The sequence below is a fragment of the Poecilia latipinna genome, unplaced genomic scaffold, assembly GCF_001443285.1.
Source record: "Poecilia latipinna isolate Pla-1442-1.1 unplaced genomic scaffold, P_latipinna-1.0 Scaffold653, whole genome shotgun sequence".
Taxonomy (NCBI): domain Eukaryota; kingdom Metazoa; phylum Chordata; class Actinopteri; order Cyprinodontiformes; family Poeciliidae; genus Poecilia; species Poecilia latipinna.
The window spans coordinates 93,195-115,271 of NW_015113269.1; the positions used below are offsets into that span (position 1 = coordinate 93,195).

General features: G+C 42.1%; 1 long non-coding RNA gene across 2 annotated transcripts; it reads left to right on the forward strand.

Moving 5' to 3' along the window:
* Positions 1-458: 458 nt before the first annotated feature.
* LOC106954392 (uncharacterized) lies at positions 459-15,959 on the forward strand. 2 transcript variants are annotated; one of them, XR_001426354.1, is made up of 3 exons: positions 459-4,804; positions 12,968-13,114; positions 15,242-15,959. It is a non-coding gene; the product is annotated as an uncharacterized LOC106954392 (long non-coding RNA). The 2 variants fall into 2 exon arrangements; XR_001426353.1 differs by lacking the exons at positions 12,968-13,114; positions 15,242-15,959 and adding an exon at positions 6,364-6,467.
* Positions 15,960-22,077: the final 6,118 nt, after the last annotated feature.

Genomic DNA, 22,077 nt, shown 5'->3' on the forward strand with positions numbered 1-22,077 from the left:
CGGTGACATGCGCTGACGTGCGCACGTTGATGGTCACGTACAAGAAGTGTTCTTAACCCCTTAAACTTTTGCCTGTTTCACCCGTTTGCAACCACAAACCTCGGTGGATTTATTTGGGGGTTTTCATGTAATATGCTTTGTCACGCCCATCTCGAAGGCGAGGACAAAAAGGGAGACAGACGAGCGGATCTATAGAAACAATAATTTATTTGATAACAAAAATGCGCTCTGTGAGATCAGGCCAGCCAGTCAGAGAGAAGTGCGGACCAATGCTGCTCGTTCCGGACGGGTCCGGAGGGCAAACAAGCAGACCGTGACTGGCTAGTCGTCCACTTTTATCCTCTACCGGTGTGTGCAATTACCAGTCCATCTACCTGCTTCCTGGAAAAAAAAACAAGAACAAACATGTAGAGGACTAGAGACACCTACTGGGCAGGAGGGGATCGTCACAGCTTAAACAAAGTAGGAGATGATTAGAAAATGTCATTCATGTGTTAGAATGGCCCAGTCAAAGATTCAGATCTTTATTCAAGTCAAGTTTGTTTGTATTGTACATTTGAGCTGCAACAAGGCAATTCAAAATGCTCCGCAGCATAAAAACGCCAAAATAAAACGTCATAAAAACATCTAGTCGCCAATTGAGAAACCAGTGACAAATGTTTTTTCAAGTGCCAGCATCAAAATCAGCAGTACATGTTCATGTCCCAATGGGCAATTAATTTTACAGCATAAAAACACAAGACTAACAATTAATATTTAACTAGCAAGTGTGGCACTTTATTCCTCTGCCTCTACCACCGGAAGTCATAGAAACATAAAATTTGTTAATCATGTGCAAACAAAGTCCAGAAAAGTCTTTAAAAATGACGTTCAGAGACAATCTGTCAGAACTTTAGCTACAAAAATATTAGTCTCTACATGATTACACCTTTAGAGACATACCCAAACATTTCAGCTGCTATTCCTATGAACGCAGTTTGCCAAGACAAAGAAGAAAAAAGTACACTTTTTCCTTTCTGTTTCAATTATGCTCACTTTGCCTTGACCCATCATCCGAAATCCATTGACGTTTGTGGTCCTTACTTAAGAAAATTTTTGGAAAAAAAAAAAAAAAAAGCATTAAGGGGGTGTAAATAGTTTTGTAAGACTGGGCGGGCGCACAGTTACACCGGTCTTTGCTAATTACCGCCAAAGTGCGTTCTGAGCCGGGCCTCCAAATTACACGGCTCCACCACAACAAGGGCGCCTTGCCCAGCAGTCATTTGTCAGACTAATTATTTGTCTTGGGCTCGTAATTGCTGTGAGAACAGGTAGTCAGGTAATTGTGTGGTAAGCTGCAAAGTTAAGTGATGGTTTCTCTCCATTTCCAGACGAGATGAAAGGAGTAGGGACTGCTGAGGTGAAATGCGACGCACCCCCCCAATCTCCACCCACCCAGTCAGATACAGGGTCTAAAAATATACGGCATCCATGATTCTCAGCTCAGCGAGAGGAAGAGAACGGCGCCTTGACGTTAAGATCATGTGCGTGGCACTTTCCATTAGGCTGGCTACTTCCTGGATTTATGTAAATAATTGTGTCCCCTGGTGAATGCCTGAATAATAAGCCCATTAATCACAATCCAGAGTGAGTGAAGGCATGATACTATGGATCTCCAAAGCAGAGCAGTTCAAATCCGTCTCGTATCTCCGAGCCGTATCGCTGCTGAGGTAATTCAAAGGAGCGTGTCCCCACTTTCCCGCCGCCGTTTTGCATGTGCGCGGCAAACGCATACACACACACACACACACACACACACACACACACACTGGACCGCTGTCATTGGCGATGATGTGTGGCTCAGTAACACTGTCACCTATCATCACGATTACTGCAGAGCCCTGTGCCGCTCGTGGTTTTTAAATGCGCATCCCATGATTCCTCGCAGAGGTTTCGCGGGGCCAGCCGGACACGATGTCAGGTTGAATATTATAATGAGCAAATAAATAAATAAACAAATAACTCAACGAGAAGCATAAACAGTAGAGTTTTTGGCATTTGCCCCGAGTCCAAACCGCGGCCCTCCCCGCCGTCGGTGAGACTTGTCTGATCTGGACAACGGTCACCGGATTTCCGCTGAGCCGCTTTCCTGACGAGCAAATCAGTCTCGCCACGCGGCCCGTCTTGTAGTGCGCAGCATCGCCCAGGGGCCTCCCCGTTCTTTTGTGTCAGGGGAACACACGGGCTCTTGAAAGGGGATCCATAACGATCAGCGACAGCCGGGGCCGAGCGCGGCCAGGCCTCATGCGGAAAAGGCCACTTCTACATGAAAGGGTAGAGGCACAACAGAGCCCTCCGTGTCCTCTTACCTTTCCTCTAATGCGCTCCACAGCACGGTCACGTTTTCTTCATGCACGTTGGGGCAAATAATGTCAGCTCCCTCATTAAAGGGATGGTCTGGATGTTTTTGAAATGAGGCTTTGTGACGTTATCAGTAGTAGTTCTTTTATCCGTTCTGTAAATATGCTGTGTTGTCATGAGTTCGTGGAGAAATCCTCACTGTGGTGTCAGGCTAATTAATGGCTGGTGAGACGCAGGCCTCAGTTTTAACTGATTTTGCCCATTGGAAACGTTAACTGAATGTGTTCATATGGTGGGATACAAACTTTCTGTTCAAAAGTCAAAGTTTTGAGATAGAGTCAAAAGTTTGGAGGGATGAACAAATTCTTAAATTAGTTTCGAAAATACAAAAGGCTCTTTATTATAAAAATTGTTTTTTTGGGGGCCCTTAACCATTCTAATTTATGATTATAAAGCGTAATTAGCACTGTTACAGTTAGCAGAAATTCAATTTAATTAACTTCATTACTTTTAATGCCTTAACAAACAAGGCCAGATACACTACACCAGATATCAGGATAAGAATATATTTTCCCCTTTTTTTTTTTGAAAGTATAAACTGCGCATTGGTTTTAGAAAAAAAAAAAAAAAAAAAAAACGCCACCATATGCAGTGCCAGCAGGGCTCGATTTCATTTACATTAACTACAACAGATCTCAAAATAAGCAGATTGTGAGTACAGTTGGTATTCAGAGACCATAGCAAAATCCACAAATACTTGAGACCCTTTCTAAAAACACTTAGACTTCCTATTTTAGTTGTTCAGACACCAAATACATACCTTAGTATGCATTAATATGTATTATAGAAACTGTCTTAGCACTGACGCAGAAGCTAATATCTGCAGTCTAACTTAGCTCTACTGTTGGGGGACAAAGGAGATAAATGGCATTCTGGGATCGGCAGCTTTGCTTTTGGCTAGCACTATTAGCATCATGTCAGGTAGGACTGTATCTACGCATTTTAGCTTCCTAAGCTACATTTTCTTTTGAAGAGTTTTGATATGCTATATGAAAAATCCACAAATAATTTGTTGTTACATTACACTACGTTTTGTTACGTTACTGTGAATAGCCATGGGTCCACTCTGTAGCTAAAGCAATGCTAACCAAAACATTCTCCCAGGACATTTTCAGTTTGTGAAGCATTTCAGCATTTCCTCTCAGTCAAACACTTCTTCAGTTCGCTTTGAAGTTTTATTGAAACAGGACAAGGTGTTCGCTGTGGTTTTGATTTACAGAGCAGGCTGAATATCGTGCCTGGCACCATCATTTCCTGTCCGGTGCTTTTCCACACTTGCTGTGTGGTATAAGATATGAAGTCTTTTTAAATCAAAAGGTTCGAATTGAAGTGAGATAATGAATCACTGATGTCCAAAGTCTTTTTTGATTTCATCAAGTCTAAATTGTGACTCGAATCTGACTTGATTCTGTGTCACGTGACTTGAGTCCACATCTCTGAAAGCTACTCCAGACGAGCTACAAGTTGCTGTTCGGTATTCAGCTGTAGGTTTGCTAGCTCCGCAGGTAGCCTGACTTAAAAAAAAAAAAATACTTAATATACTTCTGTTCACGCATGTTTACTTAAAACCTAAATTAAATGGAGCTATATTCTAAAGTTTTCCTTTAGGCTATTTCCCAGAGTCAAAATTACAATAAATAAATAGATACTATCTTAATCAGCAAAAATATGACTGTAATTATCAATTTGCCAAAAATATTTTAGAGGCAGTAGGAATAAGTGTTGCTATTCTGTTTTAAATGAAACAGTAAACACAGTAACGGTGTGATACCAGGAACCGAATCACAGAGACACAATCTCTGTCTTCCACAGGTAAGGGAACCATAACTCTTAACTTCACCGAACCTCACTTGAAAAGATCTAAGCCGTCCATTTAATATCAACAGGCATGCTGTCAAATAAACAAAATGTTCTCCTCTCCCATGAACAGAATGTGTTTGGGTGTCCGTCAGCATTCAGACGCCACCTCTAGCTTCCACTCTGGGATTAAGTGTTTTGCAGCTCAACACAGTCACCGTCTGTGTAATGTGTGTGATCAGTGTGTCTGCGGAGGATAAGAATAAGCAGTAGGCGTGTGGTTTTTTTTTTCCTCTCTCTCTCCATCTTTATTTCTCCATTTCTCTCTCTCCTTCCCTTTTTCTTTCTCTCCTCACGGTGGAGACACCACGGTGCCATCTGCTTTGCATTTGTTTAACAAAGATTTATTGTGAAGCAAGACACTAATCCAAAACACACACGCTCACACACATATCTCGCCTTCTTCTCGTCACAGGCCGCGAAGAGAGGAGAAAAAAAAATAAGGAGAAGAAGAAGTAGTGAGGGATGTGGGATTGGAAACGCTTGGCGCTCTCTTTGTCAACTCTCACTCTGACGGGGAGGAGAGAGAACCGGCTGGCACACAGAGGTAGGAATGCCAATTACGGCCTCCTCTGCCTCCATGTGGCACACTCCAACACGCCGGTTCGGAGCCGCAATTATAAACTTGTCATACATGTGTTTATGGTGAGGTGGAATCAAAAAAGTGCAAGACTTTGAGCAGACGAGGGCACACACACACGCGCACACTACCACTGAAAAAGATTAAATCAAAGCAAAGAGAAATTGCTCATCTGTAGCTCCACAATGACAGGATTCACTTGTAATGTGGCGCAGAAGGTGTTACACACTTCAGCATTGAACGAACGTGTTGCAGCAGGCAGGGATTATCGTCTCTTCGTGAGACAAAAAAACAACAACAACAAAAAAAAACAGGTCAAAGTGGCTCCCTGAGAACAGCTCTCACCGTTGTCAGCTCGGGAATGTAGCGATGTAGCTTTGGCGTGTTACCTCTCTCCGTCCTGTCCAAACGAACGCCATGCATCTGCTGACTCCTCCTGCCCTCTTCGATACCCTCGTGCCAGGTGGAGAGGCAGGGTCCTCTAGGGCCAAGACCGCGAGACCCTTACGACTAGAAAAGGCCATTTCAGAGGCTCGTAAGGGCCCCTCACAGACGTCAGCGAGGTTAAGGGGTCCGCTTAGAGGCGGAGGCACTGAGCCTGTCGAGCCTCCTCCCAAACACTCGTCAGCTTGTTAGTCCCGCTCGAAGAAAGGGCCGGTGGGTCCCCATCTGCCAAATGGTACTACCAAGGCGTTCATCATTTCGAGGGCTATACACACAAAGAAAAAGAACATATGAGCATGTGTTCTTATGTATATGCGCTTGTACGATCACGTAAACACACTCGGTCGTAGACATTAGAAGCCCCGTCCAGTGCCAGTGTTCAGTGCCAACCCCTCCAACCCCAAGGTGAAGCCCCTGCCAGTTCACCTGCCAGGGATGGACAAGCGGAGCACTTAGCGCCTTCATCCCCTGCCCCTCACCGCAGCCCACACACGCTCGGTCACACCCACTGCGTTACTCGGGGGTCAAGGAGGCTTCACCCGCTCTGCTCGTCGCCTCTCTGCCAGGCGACGCAGCAGCGTCACCCTCTCCGAGCCGCTCGCGGTGTCAGTGCTCCGTTGGCAAGAGGTCGCTGTCAGCAGCCTCTCGACTCATTTACAGTGACACACTAAAGGGTACTTCCTTCACATTAAATTGGTACGTTATTCTGCAAACGCTCAAGTTAGGGGGTGGGGGGAGAAGGAAAAAAATGTCATCAGCACAACGTTGAAACCTTTATTACTCCCTTAGAGAAAATGTCACTCATCTTTATATAAATTTGCACATGCCGATGCTAATTTCATTCAATCTTCAGGGGATTGAGACAAGTGCGCCAACATGTTAATTGTTGGAAACTTTATGTTTTGACTCAAGCGATGAGAATGCGTGTATTTTAGAGCACAAAAGGCGATTACAGTAGTCAACTGACTCCATGTGTTCATCTTTCTTTGCCAGAATTCATTATTCCAACTCCTGCATTTGCTGCCCTGAGAAAGAGCGCTCCCAATTCTCCTTTGTGTAAAAATTTTTTTTTTCTTTTTTAGGTTGTTGCAATGTTCCACTTGTTGTGCAACACTGTAATACTGAGAATAAAACCTGTGACCCCGAAAGAAGGAGACATGACGAGGGAAGACGTCTGACATGAAAAGAAAGATATCCGTCCTGGGAAAGCAGGCGAACAAGAGGATGTGGCTAGTTTTTCTCATGACCCTTTTGTTTGGAAAAAAAAAAAAAGTGAAGAACGGCATTCTGTTTTTCCATTTCGTCTCGGCCACAGCCAGAGTTTTGTAGACTCTTTAAAAATTTGTTTTATATGTCCAGTTCTTGTACCTGATGAGGACTGTGTGGTACAGTGTGTTTGCAATGAAGGGCACTTAATGGTGAAGCGGAAGAAATGAAAAGACCCAGAAAGCATACTAAAAAGCATGGAACACATTTATGTCTATAACCAAAAGAAGAAATTCATCAAATATCTGACACATACCCGAAGAGAAGCATATTCCTTAAAGTGATCATCTATTGTAATGCCAACTTTTCAACAAACAGGCGTCTGAGACGTGCTTGGTTAGTGTTAAAATACTATTTTAAGTCTTCACTTGTGTCTTAATTTTATCATTTTTCAAAGAGTCATATAAATAAATAAGGATAACTTGTGTTTTTATGACAGGCTGCTGTTTTTAATAAAGTCCAGAGATCAGATTTGAACTGGTTTTTCACTAAGTTGTGTTTTATGCGTCGACTCAACACCAAGTCACACCTTCATCTTTGAAGGGTCTTAATACCTGATGGATTCACAGGTCAAAGTGACTTAGAGATGTTTTGAAAAGAGTGTTTTAAAAGGGCAGCATTATGTAAAATCAACTTTTTTGAGCTTCACATCATGTTATGTTATTCGCTCATCAAAAACATCCCTTGATTGTCACCTCGAATCTTTCATGCATGTTTGAGAAATCCTTTAAACTCATGTTGCAGCCATTCAGCCAAGCAAAACGCCTGACTGGACCTAGTGCCGCCTTCGAGGACGAAGCTCCTCCTGCATTTTCCAAGCTTCCGAGCTCCCACCTTCCCCCGCCAGTGCCCCACTCAGCTTCTTCAGACTAGCCAGCAGCAATTAGCAAACACCTAGTGGAACTACGCATCTGCTGAGCTCTTTATACGAGCTACTCCTCAGTGCAACGCTTGTTAGACGGATAATAGAGGAGCCATGTTTTGATGACTTCCTGAAGGTGGAGTTTCAGAAAGAACAAGTTTTTCTTAAAGAGACAGGGGCCCATTTTCAAGGTGCTAAAATTACAAAATTTCCCGAAAGTTATATGACATATACAGACTTTCTATAAAAACTGATGGTAACAGCTATAAATTGATACAGTGCGACAGGAAAACATAGGTTTTCCTATGTAATACTGCCCCTTTAAGAATGGAAAAAATTATAGTTGGTACCTCCATCTTGGCAAAGCTGCTTAGTTCAGTGACAGACATTCTTTGTTACCTTAACTTGGAGGCAGGTAGTGTCTGGTTTTTCCTTCAGCTAAGCTAACATATACAGTATGGTGTTGTGCTTTCTCCTTTACAGGAGAATAACAGCGCTGAAGCAACTCCCTGAAATGTTTCAAGGCAAGTATGTAGCAGGGCCGCTGTTGCCTGAAAAAGATGATAAAGTGCATATGAAATAAAGCTTGACTTACTCGTGTGAGTCAGCCGGGTCATTCAGTATACGCGAGTGTACTCATGGGAGTAAGTGTGACAGGGCTGTGTGTGGGGGGAGTCCGCCGGCTGAGCAGGGCAGGCCGAGGATGGCGATTGCCGTCGAGGGGACGGCGTCGTCGTGGCAGGTGGGAGCCGCGCTGACGAACCGGAACTGTCTTCCAGCAGGTGAGATGTCAGATAGATGCTCGTCTTGGCAAGGAGGAACGGCAGCCATCTTTTTTTGTTTTCCTTTTTTTCCCCCCCTCTCTCTCTCTCTCTCTCTCTCTCTCTCTCTCTTTCTCCTTTGCTTTGATCTCCTTACAGGTCTCGGATGGAGACCGGGGCGGCTATTTAAATCACATCCTGCACAGCTGAGAAAAAGCAGAGACAGTACAGTTGATGCAGTTAGAGCGCGCTCGGCTGTGACATGTTGACGTTTTGGCCAAAGTAGACGTGGGACGTACATCCTGTGTTTGGCCTCGTTAATTACATCGAAGATGTTTGCGTCCGGTTTAATGGAGTTGCAGATGGTGGTCCCCCAGTAACCTCGGATGACTTCACTGTGCTTTGCAGTGTCATCTGAGCATGTGGGTTCCTGTGGATGTCAATCTTCACCTCCTCCATCTGGACGGTATTAAGTCGGAAGTCGCTCATTGCTCGACTAGACGGCGCTCGAGCGCTCCCACCCCTTTTGTCCGCTCGAACCGTCTATTACAGGGTATCGGTCTGGTTTTGGCAGCTTGTCTGAGTAGAAATAAAAGGCGGAATTATGACAAGCAGCTAAGAACTTCTGGAGATCATTTAAAGCTGTAAACGATACGCGTCATCCATCTTTTGTCTGCAACGGCAAAAATCCATTCATGTTTTGTCACGAATTGAGCACGTTGAAGATACTGACCGGCGGTGTGTTTTTTATATCGCTAACGAAAGTACACCGACTGAAAACACAGATGTGTTATAAAATATGGATTTCGCTAAAAGAAACAAAAAAGATTCAGAAAAGTACACTGAGGAAGAAAAGAAAAAAAAATCATTTCTGGTTTGTGTGAGAAGCTCAAGATTTTAACTGATTTCCTGGCTTTCGCAAACAGTTTGGCGAATTCTGACCCAGATCGTGAACCGTGTTGAGCACCAAGGATTTTCAGCCTTCCATTTTTTTACATTTTACTCCAGTGACCCCTGAACCACGATTCTGCCACGGAGAGCGAAACTGAAGTAAACTGTGATAATGGGAATATTTTTCCTCAGAACTTTACTTCCTGCAAATCCCTTTTTATTGCTCCTTACTGGAATTATTCCATCTCATTGGTGACAGTATTCGCCACTCAATCTTAATGGACTACATTGACCATAAATAGTTTATAACAAAATGATCTAAAGCAGGGGTCCCCAAACTACGGCCCGCGGGCCGGATCCGGCCCGCCACGTCATTTGGTCCGGCCCCCTGAACAATGCCAGATCCGGCCCGCCTGCTCATACCAGAGAGCATTCAGTGTTTTTTTTCATATGTTGTATTTTCTGGTTTATATGTGGATTTTTCTTCAACCACCAGGGGGCTTTTGAGCAAATGTGAAACTTACTTTCCCTCAATGGAATATATACTCGTCAGTCACCGTTTCACTCACGGTTTTTTCCATTTGCATTCTGGGTAAAAATCTATCCAAAAGTGTCGCCGTCCCCCCCCCCCCCCCCCGTCGTCGACAAGAATTTCTTTGTTTTTTTTTACTGCAAAAACTAAGACCGTCCCCCGACCACAGAAAGGAACAGCTATGTGGCCCTCGCAGGAAAAAGTTTGGGGACCCCTGATCTAAAGGAACACAAAGCGATTGCTGATGAAGTTTGAAGTCTGCCCGGCCACACTATGGTTAGCTGCTTTCTTTCTTTCTTTCTTTCTTTATTTATTTATTTATTTGTTAGTTTCTTTATTTCTTTCTTTCTTTCCTTTTCTTTTTTACAGAAAGCCAGGAAGTGCTAACTCTCTCATGAATTTCTACATTAGTTGCTTCCAAAAAGCTTTATGTTGTTTCAAAAAACTCAGCAACGTATTTGCCACAAATTGAATTCATGGATTTACAAGGGTTAGAAGTTTGCCAAATGTTATTCAGCATCTCTGTACATTAGCTGATGAAACAATAAACCTGCCAAAACATGCTATTTTTGCCCATTTTGTATTTTTATTACCTAAAAAGTTGCTTCACCGTTTTGTTTTTTTTTTAACCCTCTGTCCTCAGCGGATGGCTGTAAATGCTTGTTTAATAAAGTAAAAGAATACAGCTGCTGCTGTTTTTCCCCGTGTAGCGCTGTTAGGAAATGTGGATCTGTATAACATGCGACTTTATGAAATACCATTTAAGAAGGGATTCACTCTGACAAATGCAAACAGAAGTGGATATTGTCCCTGCTCTACAGTCAAACCAAGTGTCTCTAAACTGCTCTGAATTTGTCTGCAAAGATGCTACGACGTTCTTCACATTTTCTCCAAGCCTCAGGGAAAACATCAAGGTTATTAACCATGCACGCACTTCTGAAGCATAAAAGCTGGGAGAAATTCTTTCAGAAAGCCCTTCTCTGCAACACAGTGTGTTGGGAAAGCATCAACGTCCCTTCAGCCTATCCAAATTTTGCCATTTTAAAATGACAGTCGTATCTTCTGTAATGAAATGTGAATGTGGCAGAAAATTATTTCTCCTTAAATCTGTGATCAATATTTCAGCATCATGTTCCTTCCTTGTGATTCCATTTATTTTCTGAAGTGCACCAGTTCCTCCTGCAGCAAATCAGATCCTACAGCATGATGCTGCCACTGCCACAGGTTTTTGGCTGATTGGACACAATGCAGCATGAAACAAAGCACACCAGCTGAAAATTAAAAATAAATAAATAAATAAATACAATTTTGGTCCCACATCTAACTGAGGTGTAAAATACATATCCATGCCACACTTTAAAAATTCTTTATGAACAAAAATCTAGAAAGAATGTATTCTCGTCTTTCTTCCCTTTGCACAATTCGTCTCTACTTTCTGTTGGCCTGACACGTAAAAGCATAGTAAAGTACTTTGAAGTCGGTACCTCCATCCTTTCTAAACTCGCACAGGACAAAGGAGCACAGAGCAGAGCTGAAACGGGTCGCCCCCGGACGGACGGCCGGCCCCGGCTGAGCGCCGACCGGAGCTCATTACCTCTCAGCCCTCATTCGTCTCTGCTTACAGAAACCTGACAGATACGCACATGTGGTCATATACAACACATAGACACACGCCGGCCCTTCACACACGCAAGCACCTAATTAAAACAACAGCAATATAACACAGGTCCAAAGGGAGACGACCTGCGCCGCATCCAGTTTTATGCATGTTGTTGTCTATAATATTCACATCCACGGCTCCCCCAGTGCTCCTTCCTCTTGTTGTCTTCCCCCCCGTCTTATTTTCCAGCCTCCTGTACGAGATTTACTTTCCCCTCACCGCCGCCTCTCCCTTCCACTAATTTACCCTCCGACCTGCTGCTTTTGCCGTGTACAATTACAAAGGGGAGTGCTAAGTAATGCGCTCTAATAATGCTCAAGCTGAGAAGGTTTGTCAGAAATAATTACTTCCCGCAGAATGAGTTATAGTCGTCACAAGACGTGTATAAATACCCACTGTTGTTCTGTCTAGATTTTCAATTCCTGAAGCAATGCGAATCCCACCTGGTGCTTACTAAATCACTTTGTTTTTTTTTTCTTTTTTTTCTTTTTTTGTTAAATTTATCACTGGTAAAAAAAAAAAGGGGGGGGGGAACACTAATGTCGGCACACGTGTGAGTTACTACATATTTGGACTAAAGTGCAAAATCAATCCTAATGTGTAAGAGATTTCAAAATAATGAACAGAACAAAATGTGTTTCTTTCAGTATTGACATGTAAATCTAGAGGAACGCAGGGATGTTCAGGTAAAAGCGAACAGGCGCAAAAGAACTTAAAAAGCAAAGAAGAGGGGTGTGCGTGTGTGTGTGTGTGTGACGACACGTCGCTTCAAAGTGGATCAAATTCCAATCTTAGATTGCCTCCTTGGATAATGTGGAAATATTAGAGAAGCCTTGATCTAAAATGGAGCATGGAAATGAAGTGGCAGAGGGAGCCCTGAGGACAGGCAGCAGATCCAGCGCCGGGCCAGCCGTACGTACCTCTGGGAGGCTGCGAGCACAGCCTGCCTCTCCTATGTAAATGTCCCATTCCACACATTAGTCATACTGCCTTCACCATGCACTAAAGTGTGTCTCGCCCATCAAACTGTGCCTGCCTCCATGAAGATCCCTCGAATGTTCCACAGATAAACCCCAGAGGCCTTTGCTTCTTTTTTTTTTTTTTTTACCCCCCCTCCACCACAGGCCACAGAGCTGCTGATTGGTTAGACACTTCAGGTAAATGGAAGAGATTCTAATGGGGGTAACGTGGATGCTGATGTCAGGGAATTTTGGATCCGGAGTGCTGATAATATCAGCGGAAATACCTCTAGATAAAGATTAATGTGTTTTCAATTCCATCTAATTTCCGCTAATGGGATTTTCATCACAAATACTGTGACAAGTGGTCGGAAGAAACAATGCCATCAAAGTTAATATCTCTATAAAAAGTTGAATCTAAATCTTTGTTTTTGTGGGATGATTATAATTCAAGCTGCCGTCAAACTGCTTTCTATCTTCATGACGGCAGAGGAGGAGATTACTGGTACGCTCTCCACATCAGACCTACAGAAGATGTGCAGCATCTTCCTGCGAACACTGGAAAATCTAGGATTCCTTAAGAAGTAAGGGCGTTCATGGCTACAATGTTGCATTTCCAGTCCAGTCTGTCGTTCAGATGAACCCAAAAATATTTATCCTCCACTACATCCACTTCTTCTCCCATAATATTGTTTGGCCTAACCCTGTTTCTCTTGAAATGTACACCCATCTCCTTTGTCTTGTACGCTTTCAAGGTACAATTGCTGCCTCAACATGCTACGAAGCGGTTCACCAGTTATCTGTGCTCAGCTCCTTGACCACAGAGTCATCTTTGTATTTCTGGAGATGACTGCAGGCTGACTTGTGCTGGAAGTCTGAGATGTACAGAGTGAAAAGAAAGGGTGAGAGCACAATTGATTAAGGATCAACCTACAAGCTTTAATTTCAAGTCAGTCCAAATTCAAAAATACTTTATTGAAATTGGAAATTAAATGTTGTAATTCATACTAATTCAAAATTCTTAGTTGTTCCCTTGAATCTAATTTAGCTACAAAAAAAAATCCGTTTTTTTGAGCATTATTTATCTGGTTTTGAACCGCTCTCGGAACAATTAAGACTAATTCTTTTTCAAGACTGTTCCCGTCTTTTATGGTCAACTAGTGTTGCTAACCTATACATGTCGGCCTTTAGGTTAGTGGTTGTGTAAGGCTCATACAGGGTGAGATATTAGCATGACATGAACACCATGACAGCCAAAGTGATGCAATCATGTCTTATGGGCCCTTTCAGATGCAACGTGACAGCGGCGCCTGCCACTTTAAAACCCACCGTATGGCAGGTCGTCAATGTGCTGGAGAAAATGCAGCTGATATCATTGAATGCTTTAACTCTCTAAATTATATGACGTTTTTCCATTTCTCCTTTTAAGAGAGGTTTACCTAGAAATAAGCATGTCAAGAACGTTTCAACAATCATGGTTTTTTTGTAAGATGTTTCCTTAACTTTGTTCTTCATGATGTAATTTGATAAAACTTTAAACCTCCACATTGTTATTCATTTATATTGCAGGAAAAATAAAGTAAATGTGAATGTCTGGAGTTTATTTTCCAATAGTCCTCATGTTTTTAATCAGAGCCCAGATTTCCTTCTATGTTAGTCAAATTAAGGCAAAAATACCCCTCTTGTTTTCACTTGCTTAACCCTCATATCCAAACCTTCTAATCATGTTACAATATACAACGCTGAGTTATTTTTACCGCTGAGACTTCTGAGGTATTTGTACCAGAATTACAACTGTCAGTCAATACTTTGTAGAACCATCTTTCACTTCAGTTATTTCTGCAAGTATTTTAGGATATCTCCACCCGCTTTGCACTTCTACAGACCGAAATCTTTGCTCATTTTTTCTGAGTTCATGTCCGATCCTAAATTGTGCTGGGTGGTTTAGACTTTGGTTGCTGATTTCTTGCTGTTTGCTTATTGTCATCTTACTGGAAGGTGAACCTAATTCGTGGTTCCAGGTCTTTTGAAAGGGGTCTCATATTCAATCACAGAAGGGCCCAGTACCCAAAACATGAAAATCAGAACAGATGCATTTAGGTCTGAACTTCAGTGGAATGGTTTGACCTGAACCACTCCGATGAATTTCCGGCTGTAGATTTACACTAGAAGGCGAACCTGGACCACAGACTCAAACCTTTTGCTGCCTCCAACAGGTTTTCTTCCAGAAATGGTTTGAATTTAGCTCAAGTCATCTTCCCACTGACTGTGACCAAATTTTCACTGGCCACATTCAAAGATTTTAAAAACCAAATATTTTCTCTCTGCTTCCCAGTTATATTGCACTTTGTGTTGGCCTGTCTCAGAAAAAAACACATTGACATTTGTACTTGTGATGTGACAAAATGTGCCACTGCGATTCTCTATTGGAGCACTGTAGGAGTAGAGTTTCTAAACGGTGAAAATATTGTTTTCTTGGCGATACTGGTTCTCTTTAAAGGGAACGGCAGCCCGTATAGATGGCCTTCTCTGCAATCTTTGCCTGTGTTTCAGAACTGGAAGTGGATCATAACATTGTTATTAATATTTACACAGTATTTGTGTAAAAGCTATCTCCCTCCGACCCGCATGCCCTTCTTTACGCACTCTTGCTCCCTGGTGCTAAAATGTCAATAAAAATCTATCGTAGGTTAATCTCCCACCAATGGAAACATGGAAACACTTTATCCTAAGCTGCATATGTTCCACACTCGCGGTCGATTTACTGTATGTCATGGGCTGTATTAGCATTCATATTAGCCGCCTCTCCCATGTATGATATCCGTCATTGCCAGGGCCTTTAGCGTACCGGCACAGTTCAGGGATCCTTATCTCATGAGCCATAAATTAGGGGACGAATTCCCTCCAAAACATCGCAGCCGAAAGATGGAGGATGGAGTCATTGTGCTTGCTTGGTGTTTTGACACTGTAATGACACATGTTTTACAATCACCTCCCTTTCCTCTCTCTCTCTCTTTTTTTTTATTCAGAAGGAGAGGACCTGTCCACTCCTAGCCGGAGAGAAATGGGCCTCTCGGACATTACCACCTCTTCCCAGGGGAGACATAAATGAGATGGAAGCGATAGGGGGAGACTGCAAGAAGAAGAAAGCGGGCCAGGACAGTCTAAACACAGAGGGAGGGAGGAAAGGAGCCATTGAGTGGACTGTTGGGTAGTGGCAGTTCTTGATTTGGGCTATACTGGCTCAACGCCCAGGGCAACACATTTGAAGAGGAATGGATGCCCCCACGGTTCTGCAACTGTAGATTCTGTAAAAAAATATGGCAGACCTCCTCGGTTACCTATTGGCTCTGAAGCTTAAAGGTGTTTTTTTTGTTTGTTTTTTTTTTTTTTTACAACTTTTTAGACAATATCTGAAAATCTCCAATTCAAAATTGAAATTATTTGAACAGCTCAAAGCTGAACTGTAAATTGAAATGAGATTACTTAAAGGGACAGTATTTTTGTAAAATGTAATTTTTTGAGCTGTACATCATGTTCTAATGGTACTCCCTCATAGATAACACCTTGATTCTTTCAAGCATCTTTGAGAAATACTTTCAGTGGTAACTACTCAGCTATGCAAAATGTCTGGATGAAATTAGCTCCACTTTCAAGATGAAGCTCCTACTTGAAGCTGCAGTTTCCAAGCTTCCGCCTCACAGAGCAGCGCTGCCCGGTGACTCACCCACTCAGCTCCTTTAGACTAGCCAGCAGCAATTAGCTGATACTAAATAATAAATAAATGATAAATACTTGGAACTCTGCATCATTATACGAGCTATTTCTCAGTGCCACTCTGGTAAAAACGTTGTCAAAGGGTTAGTAGAAGATTTCTGTTGAAGGCAGACTTTCAGAAAGAGCAGGAGATTTTTAAGACACAGACACCCAATTTCAAGTCATTAAATTACTAAGTTATATTTGGTATATACAGTATTTTTATAACAGCTGAAGAAGAGTTACTCGGTTATGCTATAAAATGGCACTATGTGCCTGAAAGCCTGAAAAATACTAATACTGAGCCTTTAAAGTATTTAAGTATTTTTTTTTAAAACAGCAGATTTCAATAGTGCAATATTGCTATCACTCTGGGTGTAAGAGACATCTTGGGGGGAGAAACTGTCTCTGTGTCTCTTTTTTTTTTTTTGCATATGCATCTCTGATGGTAGAAGTCTAAACAGTTTGTGTCCAGGATGTGTGGGCTCTGCAAGTATGCTAGCTGCCGACGCCAGACTTGTAAAAGTTCTGGATGGATCCTCTGTGCAGACCTAGTTGTACATTGCAGTCTGTTCCTGGCCTGTTTGATGGTTGAGTCAAACCACATAGTGATAGACGAACACCAGACAGACTCTTCTGGTAGTGCCTCTTGAGTTTCTGCAGAGCATTCTTCCAATTAGTGTCTACGTGTGAGGAACATCTCCAGTCCTGAGGTGGTTTTTAAGAACTGGAAATGACTCAGTCAGCACTCTGGGTGTGTTCTCCAGATGTTCACAGTCATCGCCATGGCTTTTAGTGGGTAGAGCTTCAGGTTGTTTTTCCTTAACTTGGCCCTAAGTGATAGAAGCCATTGTCCCCTTGAACTTAATAGCTGGTTGCTCCCCCCATGGCTGCAGTAACTGCCTTCAAGAGTTTACAATAACTGGCAATGAGTCTTTTACATCGGAGGGGAGGAATTTTGACCGAGTCTTCTTTGCAGAACTGTGTTAGTTTCGATGTTTTCAGGCTTCCGTCTCTTGTTTTATGTCACGTCTGAGCATCTGAAAAGGCTTCAAGTTTAGACTTTGACTAGACGGTTACAAAACCTTGAGATCACAAACCGATGGTCAGACATTCTCCCACAGGGCTTTCAGCTAGGATGCTAAATTCATGGTTACTTAAATTATGTAACGTTTTCCAAAGAAGCAAATCAGCCTCAGACCATCACATTAACACCACCATGATTTTTTTTCTGAAATGCTGTGTTATTTTTAAACCAAATGTGACAGAAAACACACTTTCCAAAAGTGTCAATTTTTTTGTGTTGGCACTTTACAGAGTATTCTCCTAAAAGCATATTCCAAAGTTTTCTTGATTTGTGATTAATGGCTCCCATTGTGGTTGTCCTAAGGCCTTTGAGATATCTAAACATTTTTCAGACTGATAGGTGTTACTAGCTACGTTTCCACTGATCATATATTTGCAAAATTTGACATAAATTTGTTCAAGGGAAACACAGCAGTTTTGAAAAAGATCTATTATTTTTTTTTAATAAAAAGTTTTGCTGCTAGGATGAGGCCTTGTTTTTTTTACCTTTTCAGAATTGAGTTGTTTCTCAAAAACTGCAATGGAAACACTTTTTTCGCATCACATGATAAACAACCGGACATTGCCGCTGACGCAAACCACGAAGAAGACGATGACAAGAAGTGGAAGGAGGATGATGGAGCAGAATGCTTCTTTAATAAGTTTACTCATAAACAAACTTATTCACGTATGATTTTATTTATTTGTCTTATATAACTGAAACGCCGCAATTTGTGGAATTGTTTTGTTTTTTTCTCCAGACATTAGCGGAGAATTGACATAGTTTTGCCACTCTTTTTTAGTGGAAACATAGCTGCAAACTTTGTTTCATATCGGCTCTTTAATTTTCTTCATCTGTGCACATAATGTGTTGCTTTTAAAAGTTTTTCAGTCAACCCGCAAGATCGTTAAAAGCAGAACAGCAATAGTAAAACTGCTTCGAAGTCGTTAGCAAATAAATTCAGCTTCTCAAAAAATGTGGTCAAAGTCAATTCCCAAATTAACAAAGTTATTTTCCTTTTGTCTTATGTATTAACTTTTTTCTGATGAAACCACAAGAACAGTATTGAACGGATTCTGGGGGTTTTTAGTAAGTTTCTGTTGTTGTTTTACGGGAATGGGCTTTGTTGGGCGAGTGTTGCAGGAAGTGTTTGCCCGGGGTACCATTGATGCCAGAACCGCCACTGCTGATTGCCTGATGATACAACGGGAAACGAAAGAGAAAGGGGTGTTTGTTTTTAATTGCGCCCAGGGCTGCTGCACAAGCACAAAGGTGCATCATTACTTACCTGACAGAGCTCCACAATCACAGGCCCTTCCTAATAAATACTCGTTACTTAAGACTGGAATATAAATAAAGTGAAGGTCACATCTGAGCGAGAGGCGGGATCTAGGCTTTTTAACCATCAAGCCAACCTACCTCTCTCTTTTTAGTTCTTTGGTTCTCTTTCTCTCTCACGCTCATTATAGGGGAAGCCATGCAGGGCTGGTTAGGAGAACGTGTGATGAGCCTTGGGAGATATATCCACTGGGAGGGAGTGAGGTAGGGATAGACTGAAGGGGAAGGGGAATAGATAAAAAAAATGCTGACTTGTCTTCAAAGGAGGCAAAAAATAATTGAAATGGGCTCCGCGCGAGAGAGAGAGAGAGAGCGAGCGAGGGGAGAGAGAGAGAGAGAGAGAGAGCTGGTGGGAGAGATTGAGAGGCTCCATGTTCGAGTTGGTCATTAATTGAGGAGGAACGCGAAACACTGTGTGGTCCTCCGCCGACACCGTCGCTGACACGCGAGGCGGAGATTGATAGAGGAAACGGCGTGATAAAGATATGAAAAGCGGAAGCGAACGACGAAAAACATAATAAAGTGTAGAGAGATGGGTGGAGGAGGGGGGGGCTTTGTCAGAGTTGGCTGAAAACGAGGAGGAGGCAGAGGAAGACGGAGAGAGATAGAGTTCAAAGTGTGCCCAGACTGAGTCCTGTCCTCGCCGTGTCCTTCCTCGAGCCCCGAGTCACGCATCGCTCATCTTGTCACATTGAACTCCAGATGCTCCTACCCCGGAGAGCGCTCCGGCCGCGGCCATTTTTCTTCATTCTCGCTAACAATTTGGTAATGAAATATTGATTTTTAGTTAGATTCATATTGATGCCATTAGCTTTGCATTGATAAATCACGTTTGGCTGCTTGTCTGGTGTGGCAGAGCGAGAGAGCCAGGGCCCAGAGATTACAATCAAAGCCACTGATGTGTTAATTTGATGGATATTTGCCCTCCACCACCACCCCCACTGTATACCCCTGCCTCTTCCCCTCTTTATGTTTCACTGCATTTCATAACATTGTGTTTCCTTTCCTTTTTTCTTTTTTTATTACAAAGCACCCCGCGAGGATATTTATGTCCATGTCCATTTCTCCTGAAATAGCCTTTCAGCCGACCTGCCTGTGGCAACGCTGCGCAGTCTTAAAGTCATTTCATTTCTTATAGACAAGACAGGGATATGAGGGACTGTTTCACACCCGTTGAGTCAAATGAGCAAAACAGGAGAGGGCATGGCTATTTCTATACTTTGACACCCAACAATGAAGCAGCAGTAGCAGAGGCTCGCAATTTCACGAGAGGCCCTCTTTTGCATGAAATCCCCATAATCTACCAGCGAAGGAGGATATGAATTTTATCCAGTCCCACCCGCCCCCCAGTATTTATTGTCAGAAATATTGGCAATATATGTGAAAACAGAAAAAGCAGCACTCAGGGTGCATTTTTTATTTATTTATTTATTTTCAAAAGGAGCGATCCGCTTAAACGCCTGGAAATCGTACAGCCCTCTTAAAGCGTCTCACGCGCCAAAAGGTTGGGGAGGATATAACATTTGAGAAACATTAGGATCATTTTCCAGATTAGGGCGGTTTTTAAATGAGTCTCCTGCCGCAGCTTCGCCTTCCAACTGCAATATGTGTCTGCACACAGTCATCTTAATGAAAGGAAATGATGGCGTTCACTTTAATGACGTGGAGTTCAAGGACTGCTTATTGTTCCAGAGAAAAGCCATCGTTTTTCACGGTAATATGAGTATTTCTTTTTCTTTTTTCCTTCACAGTGCAATTTCATTTGAGAAACAGACACTGAAGGTTAAACGAGCTATATATAGGTTGTCAAAATAAGACCAAGAAAAGGAAAAAAAAGTAAAAATCCAGGTTTTGAAACAGATATATTGATAACGTCCTCCTGTGGCGTTATCACTGTTTTGGTAATGCTTCATCTGAATTCCTTTTTAATCTTTCTAGGCGATTATGCAAAACAGAATACGGCCCTAATTATCGCAGACAAAAGAGCCACTCTGTTTCACTCTAGTTAGAAAGCAATTTTACAGCGAGCCGACTTCTGCCTTCGACATCCAGCAGACGTTTCTCTGCTGCTTTTTAAAGAAATGTACCGATGGCAATCTACTTTACGGTATGTTTACGGTGCATGTCATAAAGCGGCTCCCCCATTTACATTTGTTCCCTAATTTAGTGCTCGGCATGGCGGGAATCCAAATATTTTGGTTCAGATGTGATTTTGTTTGATAGAATGACAATAACCCCTTATTAAACGGAGGGCAGATGATCCCCAGACGTCTGGGTGGGTCAAGGGGTGCTTTGGCATTTACTCGAAACACAATTAAACACCAGAGTTATGGCTTCTTTAGGGTTTCATGCCTTGCCTTTGATCCCGTACTGCCTCCATCTCCTGTCATGGATTATGGATTATGGAACGGTTGTTTGGGAAAAGGCCAGCCGGGTCCGAACAACGGTTTGGGGAGGGCGGCGGCTTTGGTATGACTACAACGAATCTTAGCAGCTGAACTGACTGAACCTCCAGTTTTACTCCAACATGGCTCCTACTCCTCAAGTCGTTCTTTCAATCAACTTTGATGATTTATTCATTGGTCAGACAGTGGTTTAAACCCAGTCAAACTCATGCTATATACAACAGCAGAAATTTGCTGGACAAACAGTGAAAAATTGGAAGTCATTAAGTTAATTAGATCTCCCATTTTCACACTGCAAACATACCAACCAATCTCATTTACTTTTAGGCATTTCTTTAGAGTTGAATAAAAGTCTGATCAAGGAAAGAGGCATAAAGGAGGATGATTATTGTGCGTTTTTTATTTTTTATTTTTGTTTGTTTGATTACAAATGACCATCAAAGCATTTAAAGCACAGTCGTCTTACTGTGTCCCCTGAGCCATAAATGAGAAAACTGCATTGGGTTACTGATCATTTAAAATAAACCCCATCAATTGTACATCTTACCAGGATCTCAAAAACAACTTTATCTTTTGTCCCAACTGGGTAGAACGGTTACCCAGCAGACAGATTTACGATGGGTCCAGTCAAACCAGTAAAAGTTGCATTCCTCAAAATAGAGGGAAAAAAATGCTCCAAGTTGGAGTCTTTGAAAAGTCGTTCACCATGCACAGTGTTTATCAAAGCCAATCATCTTGAATCTCGCTTCTCTGTGTTTACCCCGGTTGTTTATTACTCTTTTATTGTCTACTCTCTATTGTCACTCAAGATCCCGTGGCATCGGTGACCTCGATTTTCAATATGCAGTAATAAAAGCTTTTTTTTCTTTGCACTTTTTAAAAGCTCGAAGTCTTGCAGTTTTTTTTTTTTAATCAGACTTTTTTATTTAAAACTTTTTTTTGTTGCATTTTTAGGACTTCTTTTGGAATAAAGATAAATTTTCAAGGGCATTTGTTTCTACCTCCATCATTTCCACCACTGGATCGGAGGTCAATTGAGATTACAGTCTTAGATACTATATTTATGGTAAAGTAGGTAATGTGTTTTTGCCTTGATCCTAAACCAAGAAAAGCTCTTTGACAGGAGAATGCTAAACATTTGTTAACTAATTATATTTTCTGGTAACAATAAAATAACCAACATAAGTAACTGATATTTAAGTTTGCAAACAACATGTTAACCCTGTCACAACGCAGCGTTTTACAGTGGTTACATTAAAATACAAAAATAAAATCCACATAAGTCCTTGAATTATGTGAA